General features: G+C 45.0%; 1 long non-coding RNA gene across 1 annotated transcript; it reads left to right on the plus strand.

Moving 5' to 3' along the window:
• The first annotated feature begins 3,013 nt into the window (after positions 1-3,013).
• On the plus strand, positions 3,014-9,024 carry LOC134479770 (uncharacterized). Its single transcript, XR_015625898.1, has 2 exons — positions 3,014-3,153; positions 8,485-9,024. It is a non-coding gene; the product is annotated as an uncharacterized LOC134479770 (long non-coding RNA).
• Positions 9,025-10,129: the final 1,105 nt, after the last annotated feature.

Consider the following 10,129-nt stretch of genomic DNA (forward strand, 5'->3'; position numbering starts at 1 on the left):
AAACTCTGTCTCGTTTCCCACTTGTTGAACACACACTCCTCATCATCTCTTCAGACAACAATGACGTTGGAATGTTTTCTGTGAACAGAAGGAAAGTGTAACCCAGTCATCCCTTAGCCGTAAGAGAGTAAAACTTGTTTCTATCACTCAGAGCAGGGGGCTGGGGGGCTCAGAAGGCAAAGGCATTTGCTGCCAGTCTCCAAGACTCACACAGTAGGAGAGAACGGACTCTGAAAGGCTGCTCCTTGACATCCGCTTGCCCTGCATGTGCACGTGAGCACACATACAAATAAATAAATACATAAATACGTGGAATCTTAAAAAAAAAAAAAAGACAACTGAGAGTTGAGCTTCATCAAAATTCTGGAGCCAACAAGACGGATAAGCAGGCACTTGTCATGCAAGCCAGATCTAGGCACCTTAGCTCAATTCCTAGATCCCAAGGTAGAAAAATAGATTAGAGTCCCATTGTCCTTTGATTTCTACCTGTGTGCTATGGCAGGAGTATGCCTACGCCTACACCTACACACACACACATGCACACATACACATATGCACACACTTACACACACATGCACATACATATTATATATATATATACACACACATACATACACACACATATACACACACCTACACACACACACACACAGACACATATATATGCACATACATATATACACACACACATACAGACACACACATATACACACACATACACATACACACACATAAACACACACACACACACACACACACACACAAAGAACAAAGTGCTTTTCAAAAAACATTCTATATTATCTACAGACAAATTCTATTGGCTGCACAGAATTCCCGATGAATTTTTTATGATTCACATCAAAACCAATACATAGTGTTTATAATTATAAAAGATACTCATTAAAAGTACACAACAGCCTAGCAAGCACAAGGCCCTGGGTTCGGTCCCCAGCTCCGAAAAAAATAAAAAGAAAAAAAAAAGTACACAACAATGAGAAACAAAGTCTTTGTTTACAATTTTACATACTGAACAGGGCATTTATTTTTTTAAAAAATAGAGATATATTAAGAAAGAAACAGTTACCCTTAAGGGTGGGTGTACCCTAGCAAGCTGGGCATATGTTCAAAAATGGAGCACCGTAAAGCTATGACCCCTTATGGACCATTAAGACAGGGCTTGCCTTTTCGGGGGGTTCTATATTTCTGTTTTTCACATTGCCGTATTACATGAGACTCAGATCTAAAATATGGCTCCCAATCTTTCGTTGCTCTGCCAACTGGCTTTAATCTTGTCGCCTCTTTCCACATGTCCCTAAGCTCATGCCACAGACAGAGGTTTTAGGAAACGCACATTGTAATCATTGCCTGTCATCTTCACTGGTGTCTTTAAAATGCTACAGTTGTATGAGAAAGAAATAACTTTGAATTCATAAACGTATAACCTCGGCCTCTGGTTCCACCATGCGCATGATGTTTGATCATGCTCTTCACCCCACGTGGCTTCCACCTGCCATACCTCTACCACCGTCATGGGTTCTAATCCCTCAGGAACGCAAGCCGAAGTAAACTTGCTCCCACGTCGCTTTGTACCACAGTGTTTATTACAGCGATAGGAAAGCAGCTAAAACAGTGATGTTACAAACTGGCAAGAAAACAGGATAAAGCAAAATCTCTATTTCAGATTCTAATTCTAAAATGGTAGCATATGCACTGTTGTTCTTTTAAACCAGAAAGAAGGACTGAGGTACTGTCTGTATGTCCCATGAACTCAGACCCATCTATTTGAAAAGCAGGTTATGTTTTAATTTGATGAGTTTCCTCACTACTGGTTTTCTTTCTTATAACCAAGGTTCCGGTTTTATGAGGAGATTCGGTAGGCTGGCTTGCCAGTTGCTAGAGCCTTCTAGACACTTAATTTCCTTGTCTCTGTATCTTTATCTCTAAATCAGTGTTGATGATGATAATAACGCTTTGGTAAATAGCTCCACGATAGATAGAAACTCATTTCTGAGGGATTTGTCTGGGAAACTTCACAGTTAAATGGCTCACCAACTGTGTGAATGGTACTTACCTTTACAAAACGGACACTGTTTGTGGAAGAGATTTGAAAACCCTAAAGCCCGCATGTAACTACAGGCTTAGTGGGCAGTCACATCAGTTATAACCCCACGGTTAATAAGAACTAATATTAATCACTGAATCGTGTGAGCCCTCAGCTAGAGCTTTGGAAAAATATAGTGGTATAATATAATAATCTTCACAAATGAATAAAATTACAACTTTTTTCTGTTCTATAGAACAGGGCTTTTTTTTTTTTTTTTTTTTTTTACAAATTGGTTATGCTCCATACATTTCAAATTGTTTTTAATCTCTGCCCACCTTCTTTTTATTCGAGCACTATGGAACACATTCACATCACCTTACAAACACTAGCCATGTCACCTGCATGTCACTGTGTCGGGTACGTTCACAGTAGGCCCAACACAGCATGGCTCAAACCCATTGTAACCCAGGATGAGTAGTGATGTCTTAAATACTCATGGGAATGGCTTTGAAAAGCCACCAAAAAAAATGTGCAAAAACACATCCTCAACTCGACGTGTCTGTATCTCAAAAGGTCTGCTGCTAGCCAACCCGGGATCCGAGTGCAAAAGAGTCCGCTCTACCCAAGCGTGCATAATAGCTAACAATACAACAGTTTACAAAAACACAAAATCGTGTGAGCCCTCAACTAGAGCTTTGGAAAAAAGTTCAGAGAGTGAAATTTCTAAAGCTTAAGCTTCATTAACTTTATAGAAAATCTATTTCTAACCACAGTACTTAGCAGATTGCATATTAATTAATCAATCAATTAACCAATTACGGTGGCTGGAGAGTGACAGTTGGTGAAGAGGAAGAAGTGAACCAAATCCTGCTGAAATTGCAGAAATCTGTGAGTCCGTTCTATGCGTTTCGAGATTGGTACCTTTAAGGAACCGAGCGCTGAGCATGATGGGAGGAGGGCACAGGGCATGATGGGAAGGGGGCACAGGGCGGGCATGAGAAGACCCTCCCTGCAGCCGATGGCGGTGGCGGTGGGCTCTGTTGGGGGCAAGGCTCAGATTCTGGTGTGAGTAAAGAAAGCACTGACTAGGAGTCCTAACTAATCCTGAGGTGAGCGCTTGTCAAAGGCTCAGAATCTGGAACTTGAGCTCAGAATGGGGAGCTGGTCAGGAGACCACTACATACTCACACATATTCACAGGATCGATTCCCTCACTCACAATAGGAACATGGTCTCTTCTCCAGTTTCGGCAATAATGCTTCACCAACTGTCGACCGACACTGATGTGGTGTTTCTGTCGTGGCCTGAAAGGCTTCCAACAGGCTGCATCAGCAGTGACGATGGTATCTGTGGTGAATGCTCCTGAAGTAGCTAGGACATATACAGCATTTCTGGCCTGTGGTCCAGCAGGTCCAGGTGCTTATGTCTAAGTAGAAAAGCTTGACAGGACAGCTCCCAGCAATCCTGACCTTCACTGACACATTACATAAATATGCCATCACATAATACGAAATGGTTTATGGGAGAGAATCGTTGAGGGGACTCTCTTGGGTTACAGCCCTGGACTCTGAGAGCAGCGACCCCTGGAATTCCTGTCCAAGTCATCCAGCATGAGGTTCTAAGGGGTCCGTTTACCTTTCTGAGTTCTGACTTTCCCTTTTTCTTCCTTCCTGTCTCTTTCTAGCACATTCTACCAGAACCTCCCTATGCTTTCTGGCATTCCGGCCTTCTTAGCACTTTTTCTGGAGCTACCTCCCATCTTGTGTGGCTGCTTGCTGAATCCCCATGCCTAACCCAAAAAGACCTGGCATTCTCTCTTCCTCTTCTCCGTCTTCTTCCTCTTAGCAGCCACTGAGATTTATAACTTACCTACCCGGGCATTTTCTTTAAAACTCCAGTAAGATGTTCTTGACTTCCTTCTGAATCCTTTCTTAAATACTTTTATTAATAAGACTAAGAACTTTGAGAGGGAACTCCGATCTCCCTGGTAGCATACACCATCCCATGTGGGGCTTTCCAAGATGTCTAGTAACACTTTTATGACATTGGCACTTTTTGTGCCTCTGCAGCAAAACATCACAAACTGGAAGGTTAATAAGCAATAGGTAGTTCTTTCTCAATTTGAGAGATGGGAAATCCAAGGTCAAGCTAGGGCAGGGTTTGGTGAGAGTAAAGCTCCCTTCTTCACAGATGAAGTCTTTGTCCTCACTTACAAAAGGAGCAAACAAGCTCCCTTGGATAATTTTACAATTGTTATTATTGTGTAGTAGTAGTAGTAGTAGTAGTAGTAGTAATGGTAGTAGTAGTAGTAATAGTAGTAGTAGTAGTAGTAATGGTAGTAGTAGTAATAATAGTAGTAATAGTAGTAGTAGTAGTAATAGTAGTAGTAGTAGTAATGGTAGTAGTAGTAGTAGTAATGGTAGTAGTAGTAATAGTAGTAGTAGTAGTAGTAATAGTAGTAGTAGTAATAGTAGTAGTAGTAGTAATGGTAGTAGTAGTAGTAGTAATGGTAGTAGTAGTAATAATAGTAGTAGTAGTAGTAATAGTAGTAGTAGTAGTAATGGTAGTAGTAGTAGTAGTAGTAATGGTAGTAGTAGTAATAATAGTAGTAATAGTAGTAGTAATAGTAGTAGTAGTAATAGTAGTAGTAGTAATAGTAGTAGTAGCAGCAGCAGCAGCAGCAGTAGCAGTATTGACATGGGTCTTGCTGTGTTACCCAGGTTGGTTTCAAACATACAAATACAGGTGACCCTCCCACATCATCCTCCCAGGAGCTGAGATTCAGGCTCATACCTCCAAAGCCAACTCCAGGTCTCCTTTACAAATGCATCATTTCATGACTGTCCGATTGAGATCAAGTGTATAGAGGACCAATGGGGGACCTCCCTTCATCACTTACCTCCCAAATGACCCTACATCCTATCATTTTGAGGTTTAGGATTTCAGCATGAATTTGGAAAGTGGAACATTTAAACATTTAAACAAGAGCACACATTTATTTATTTATTTTTAGTCTATGATTCAGAAGTTATTTAATGAACCCCTGCCTTATTGGAGGATTGTGTGCCAGGACCCGTGATTAATGCAGAGATTCTGTCATGAATTAAACCCGACGTGGTCCCCAGATATGAGAAGTATGGGCCCTTACGAAGCATATAGACATGGATTAAATTATTACACCAATAAAAGGATAATTAAAAACCCAGACATAAAAAGCGTCTAACTCTACAGTGGAGAGTTTAGAGCTATTAACCAGCTGACGAACAATGGTGGGAAAGACTTTACTAGTCAAAAATGATCAGAAATAAAGGAGGTGCCCAGATCCAATGGGGGAATGGGCAGGAAGCTATCAGCCACCACCCTTCCCTGCCCACTCTCCTCACTCTGATCTGCAACTCCAAGGGCTGGCTAACCACAGTGACTCTCCCAGATCTTCTGCCTCTTAGCTTCTGATCAGTTTAAGCCATCGTTTTCAGGTCAGTCACTCTGCTGGCCTTCTCCCCGAGGACCTGGGATTGACCGTAACCATGGTCTTCTTCCAGAAGGCACAGTTCTACTTGGTAGTTTTATCCCATAGCCATGGCCCAGCATGTTCGTAATATTTTTTTTTAATGCATCATCATTTCTTGCACCCATGATGACTTTTATTCTTGTTAATAACTCTTGCGGACTTCCTTTGTTACTGATTTCGCTCTGCCCAGTCCATATCATTATTGCAGCCTCTGCTCAGTCCTGAGTTATGTTTCACCAATTCACTCTGAGAATAGGACATAACGTGTATTGAAAAAACTGAAAGTGAATGGCTGTGCTGGTAAATGAAAGCAGGGGTGAGGTGTGCCTGGGGCAGGGGTGAGGTGTGCCTGGGGCAGGGATGAGGTGTGCCTGGGGCAGGGGTGAGGTGTGCCTGGGGCAGGGGTGAGGTGTGCCTGGGGCAGGGGTGAGGTGTGCCTGGGGCAGGGGTGAGGTGTGACTGGGGCAGGGGTGAGGTGTGACTGGGGCAGGGGTGAGGTGTGCCTGGGGCAGGGGTGAGGTGTGCCTGGGGCAGGGGTGAGGTGTGACTGGGGCAGGGGTGAGGTGTGCCTGGGGCAGGGGTGAGGTGTGCCTGGGGCAGGGGTGAGGTGTGACTGGGGCAGGGGTGAGGTGTGCCTGGGGCAGGGGTGAGGTGTGCCTGGGGCAGGGGTGAGGTGTGCCTGGGGCAGGGGTGAGGTGTGCCTGGGGCAGGGGTGAGGTGTGCCTGGGGCAGGGGTGAGGTGTGACTGGGGCAGGGGTGAGGTGTGCCTGGGGCAGGGGTGAGGTGTGCCTGGAGCAGGGGTGAGGTGTGCCTGGAGCAGGGGTGAGGTGTGCCTGGAGCAGGGGTGAGGTGTGCCTGGAGCAGGGGTGAGGTGTGCCTGGAGGTCTCTACAGGAACCAGGAGCTTGGGTCTTAAAGAGTTTTAAGAGGAGAAACATAAGGTTTTCCATATTGGCCAATACTAGACTCTTGGTCTCCCGAGGGAATCTGGGCTTGGAGGAGGAGAAGCTTTAGGGCAATAGCTAGCGACAGGCACAGGATCAAAGGACAGTGTTATTAGAAAGTTAAAGAATGTGATGAGGAAGGTGCCAAGATGGAGAAGGCAGTAGGCTGTATGTGGAAAAGGAGGATACTTCGTATATGGATGTTAGAGGTAGGGAAGAACAGAGGAAGGCACCAACCCTGAATAAATACAAAGCCTTTGCGTTGCATGATGGGAAGGGAGCAAGACATTGAAGGGAACTCTCCACTAGTTGGCTTCAGCTTCCTTTGAAAAAGTAGAAGTGTCAGTCATCTCTGAGACTCAGAGAAGGCTGAGGCTAGGGGGAACACAGGGCCACGGGCTTGATAGTAAAGAAAAAATGGTTCAGAATGTCTGTTACTGTAAGGGTCCATGATTAGCCAAAGAAAGATATCCAGGATTCAAAGAGTCTGCAAAAGCAAAGAGCGTTTTATTCTGCAGAAATTCAACATGCTGGGGTCTACCATCTTCCAAGATGCAGGCCCCAAGTGAACTCAAAGGCCCAATTTAAAGCACATTAGGGGAGGGGTAGGTGACCTCTCTCTTAATCTGTTGGCTCTATCTCTAGGAACATTACAGAACAGTTGCTGTGTCACGGGAGGCTGGAAACTGCTGCTGGGGAGGTCTGGAAACTGCTGCTGGGGAAGTCTAGAAACTGCTGCTGGGGAAGTCTGGAAACTGCTGCTGGGGAAGTCTAGAAACTGCTGCTGGGGAAGTCTAGAAACTGCTGCTGGGGAAGTCTAGAAACTGCTGCTGGGGAAGTCTAGAAACTGCTGCTGAGGAAGTCTAGAAACTGCTGCTGCCCCACTGTCTTTGCTTCAGGCCAGATGGCGGGGCAGCTTCTGAGGCCTGGACTTGCCCAGTTCTTGGAAACAGAGATTTAGGCCTAGTCTCTTAAACTGCCAATTTGAAGCCTGTCATGGGTCAGCCTCATGACTTAGTCCTATGCCATAGCAGGTTGGTAACCATGGCAGGACCTCCCCTTCTCTGAGTAGAAAAGGAGAAAGGGATTGAAGGAGGAGGGTTGAGGGAAGGACTGGGTAGAGAGGGGGGCTGCCATCAAGATGTAAAGTAAATAAATAAATAAACAAACAAACAAACAACAAATAACAGAATAAAGTATAAGAAAAACTTTTAAAAGTCTGTTACTAAGCGTAGAAATGCAGCTTGAACCTAAATTGAGTAAGAGGGGAGGTGAGCAGTTTTGAGTCGACGTCTAAGTTTCAATATGGCAGCAATTTCCCCTCAGATACGGCCCAGGAGATTTAAGTAGACCAAGCCTGGATCACAACCCTACATAAGAACGCAAGCCTGGCCCTGCCGAGCTGAGACTTTCCCTCTCCTTAGCTCGATGAATGCCCTCTCTCTCTCCTCCACTGCTAGCAGCAAAAGCACCAGGTGCTGTAAGCCTAGCTAAGAGGGGCACGTCTCATCTTGTCATCCGGAAAGAAAAGATGACAGAAGAGAGCATTTAGGTCCAAGCCAGGCCTAAAGCTCTCTCCTCTCCCTTTCCACTCCTATAATAAATATAAGCCGATGGGTGGCTTTTCGTTCCTGCCTGAGGAGAGCACGCGTGGGCTTCCTTAGCCATTTACACGTGTAGCAGCCATAACCATACAGTTCTATCGATATTTTGTCATGCTTGCTCCAGAGATAGTGAGCGGCTTGAATACAGGTGTGGGGAGATACTGGCAATGACAGCGGCTTATCTAGGGACAAGAGAACAGGGGGAAAGACACAGGAAGTGGGTGTGAGTAAGCCCAGTGCTGACTTTCTAAGAACAGGAAGACAGTTAAATGATACACATATTCAAAGTTAACTCCCCACTGAGAGAGATTCAATCCACAAACATGTCTCCTCCCCCTCCCTCTCTCCGTCTCCCTCCCCTTTCATTTAACACTTTCCACAGCAAAGAGACTGCTGGCAACACTCTATTCACTGCAGACAGGATGGTGGCTGCAGTGACGCCTTGCTGATAACGGAGGAGACTACACTAGGAAACCCAAAGACTTGGGGGACAGAGAGAGATTAAAGAATTCAACCTGCTGTATTTCCAGACCCCAGAAGTGAGAGTCAGCAGTTGTTACAGTGGAGTTCGTCTGGTGAACCGCCTGCTCTTCAGATCCGCTTATCAGGGACAGAGAACAGGGAAATGCCACGGGCTCATGAATCATCTACCCTCGTGCCTGGCAGGAAACTTCTAGTAATTTATACTTTCCATCTGGATGCAACTTAAAAGACTAATTACCAGCGATAGCAGTGAGCCTCCATGATTAATGGACGAGGGTCTTAGGAGTGAGGCCAAGGAGGAGCCCGAAGTCAGCATGACAACAGACAGAAAGTTTTCCTTGACGTAGCAGATGCTACCTAGAGCTTGTGATCTGATATGAGTGCCCTTGTTGAGTGAATTATTTAAATTTCACTCCAAGATCAGTAATTCAGTCTCAAATGTCACTTGTTATTTGTGGTATCGCGCCTACCTCTTGAGTAACTGAATTCATAAAGAAGTTTCTGAAAGGAGGAAAAGGCCATCTGGCCCACCCTGGTTACCATTCACGGTTAATTATTATTAATATTAATAATTTTAAATACAAGCGTACACACCCCGAGGCGTCCACGCCCTCAGCAGGCGTTCTGTGTCAGTAAGCATTGCTGAACCACGCACCGAGCTGAGGAAGTAATTAGCTGCTAAGTCCCGCTGAAAAGAATTTAATCAAAATACAAGTTGAGCCCCTGTACAGTGTAGAATGACCTTTTCCTGAAGGCCCATATATTTCCCGCCCCCATCTTCTCACCATATCCAATTCCCATTGCCCTTTGAAGTCAGGGTCACCTTCAAAGTCTGAAGACAAGAGATGGAAACTTGGAAGCAGAGTGCATCCCTCTAGCTAGATCCCAGCTAACTTCTGGAGAAGCACACTGATGGGTCTCTTGGAAACGCCACAGAACTTGCTTTAGAGAGCATCTTCCTTCCTGGCAAAGCTTGCCTAATAGTGCCTATTTGATTTACTTTCAAAATAGTTCATTGTTCACACACAGTAGGTATGTATTTGGTTCCAGGTTAACTTGGGGGAGTTCTATGGATTAATTAAAATTGCATTAATCAGTAGTCCAATTGGGGGATCAATTGGGTTTATCATTTAAACCACTGTCGGGACCATTCGTTTTCCCATGCATCAAATGCAGACAACACTTCAGAAGTAACAGAGCACAGCGGAGCGGGAGACCGCAGCAGTAGCAGTGATAGCTTTCTCTTTTCCCTGTTTGGCTCATGTTTCTGTTTATCTTCTATAATTGGGACTCCTGGGACGCAAGGGGAAGGGGCATAACCCTTGTGTATGGGTGCACATGTGTGAGTAGCACACCCATCCATGTGTATACGTGTGTGGAGATAAGAAGACAACCAGATCCCATTCTCAGGAACCATCCAATCCCAGATAGGGAACACGCCACAGAGACTAGACAGGCTGGTCAGTGATCCCCAGAGATTCACCTGTCTCCAGCCCCCCAGCATGAAGATTTCAACCATGCCTCTGTTCGTTAATGTGAATTCT

This window comes from Rattus norvegicus, chromosome 7 (assembly GCF_021556685.1).
Source record: "Rattus norvegicus strain SHRSP/BbbUtx chromosome 7, alternate assembly SHRSP_T2T, whole genome shotgun sequence".
NCBI classification, from domain to species: Eukaryota; Metazoa; Chordata; class Mammalia; order Rodentia; family Muridae; genus Rattus; species Rattus norvegicus.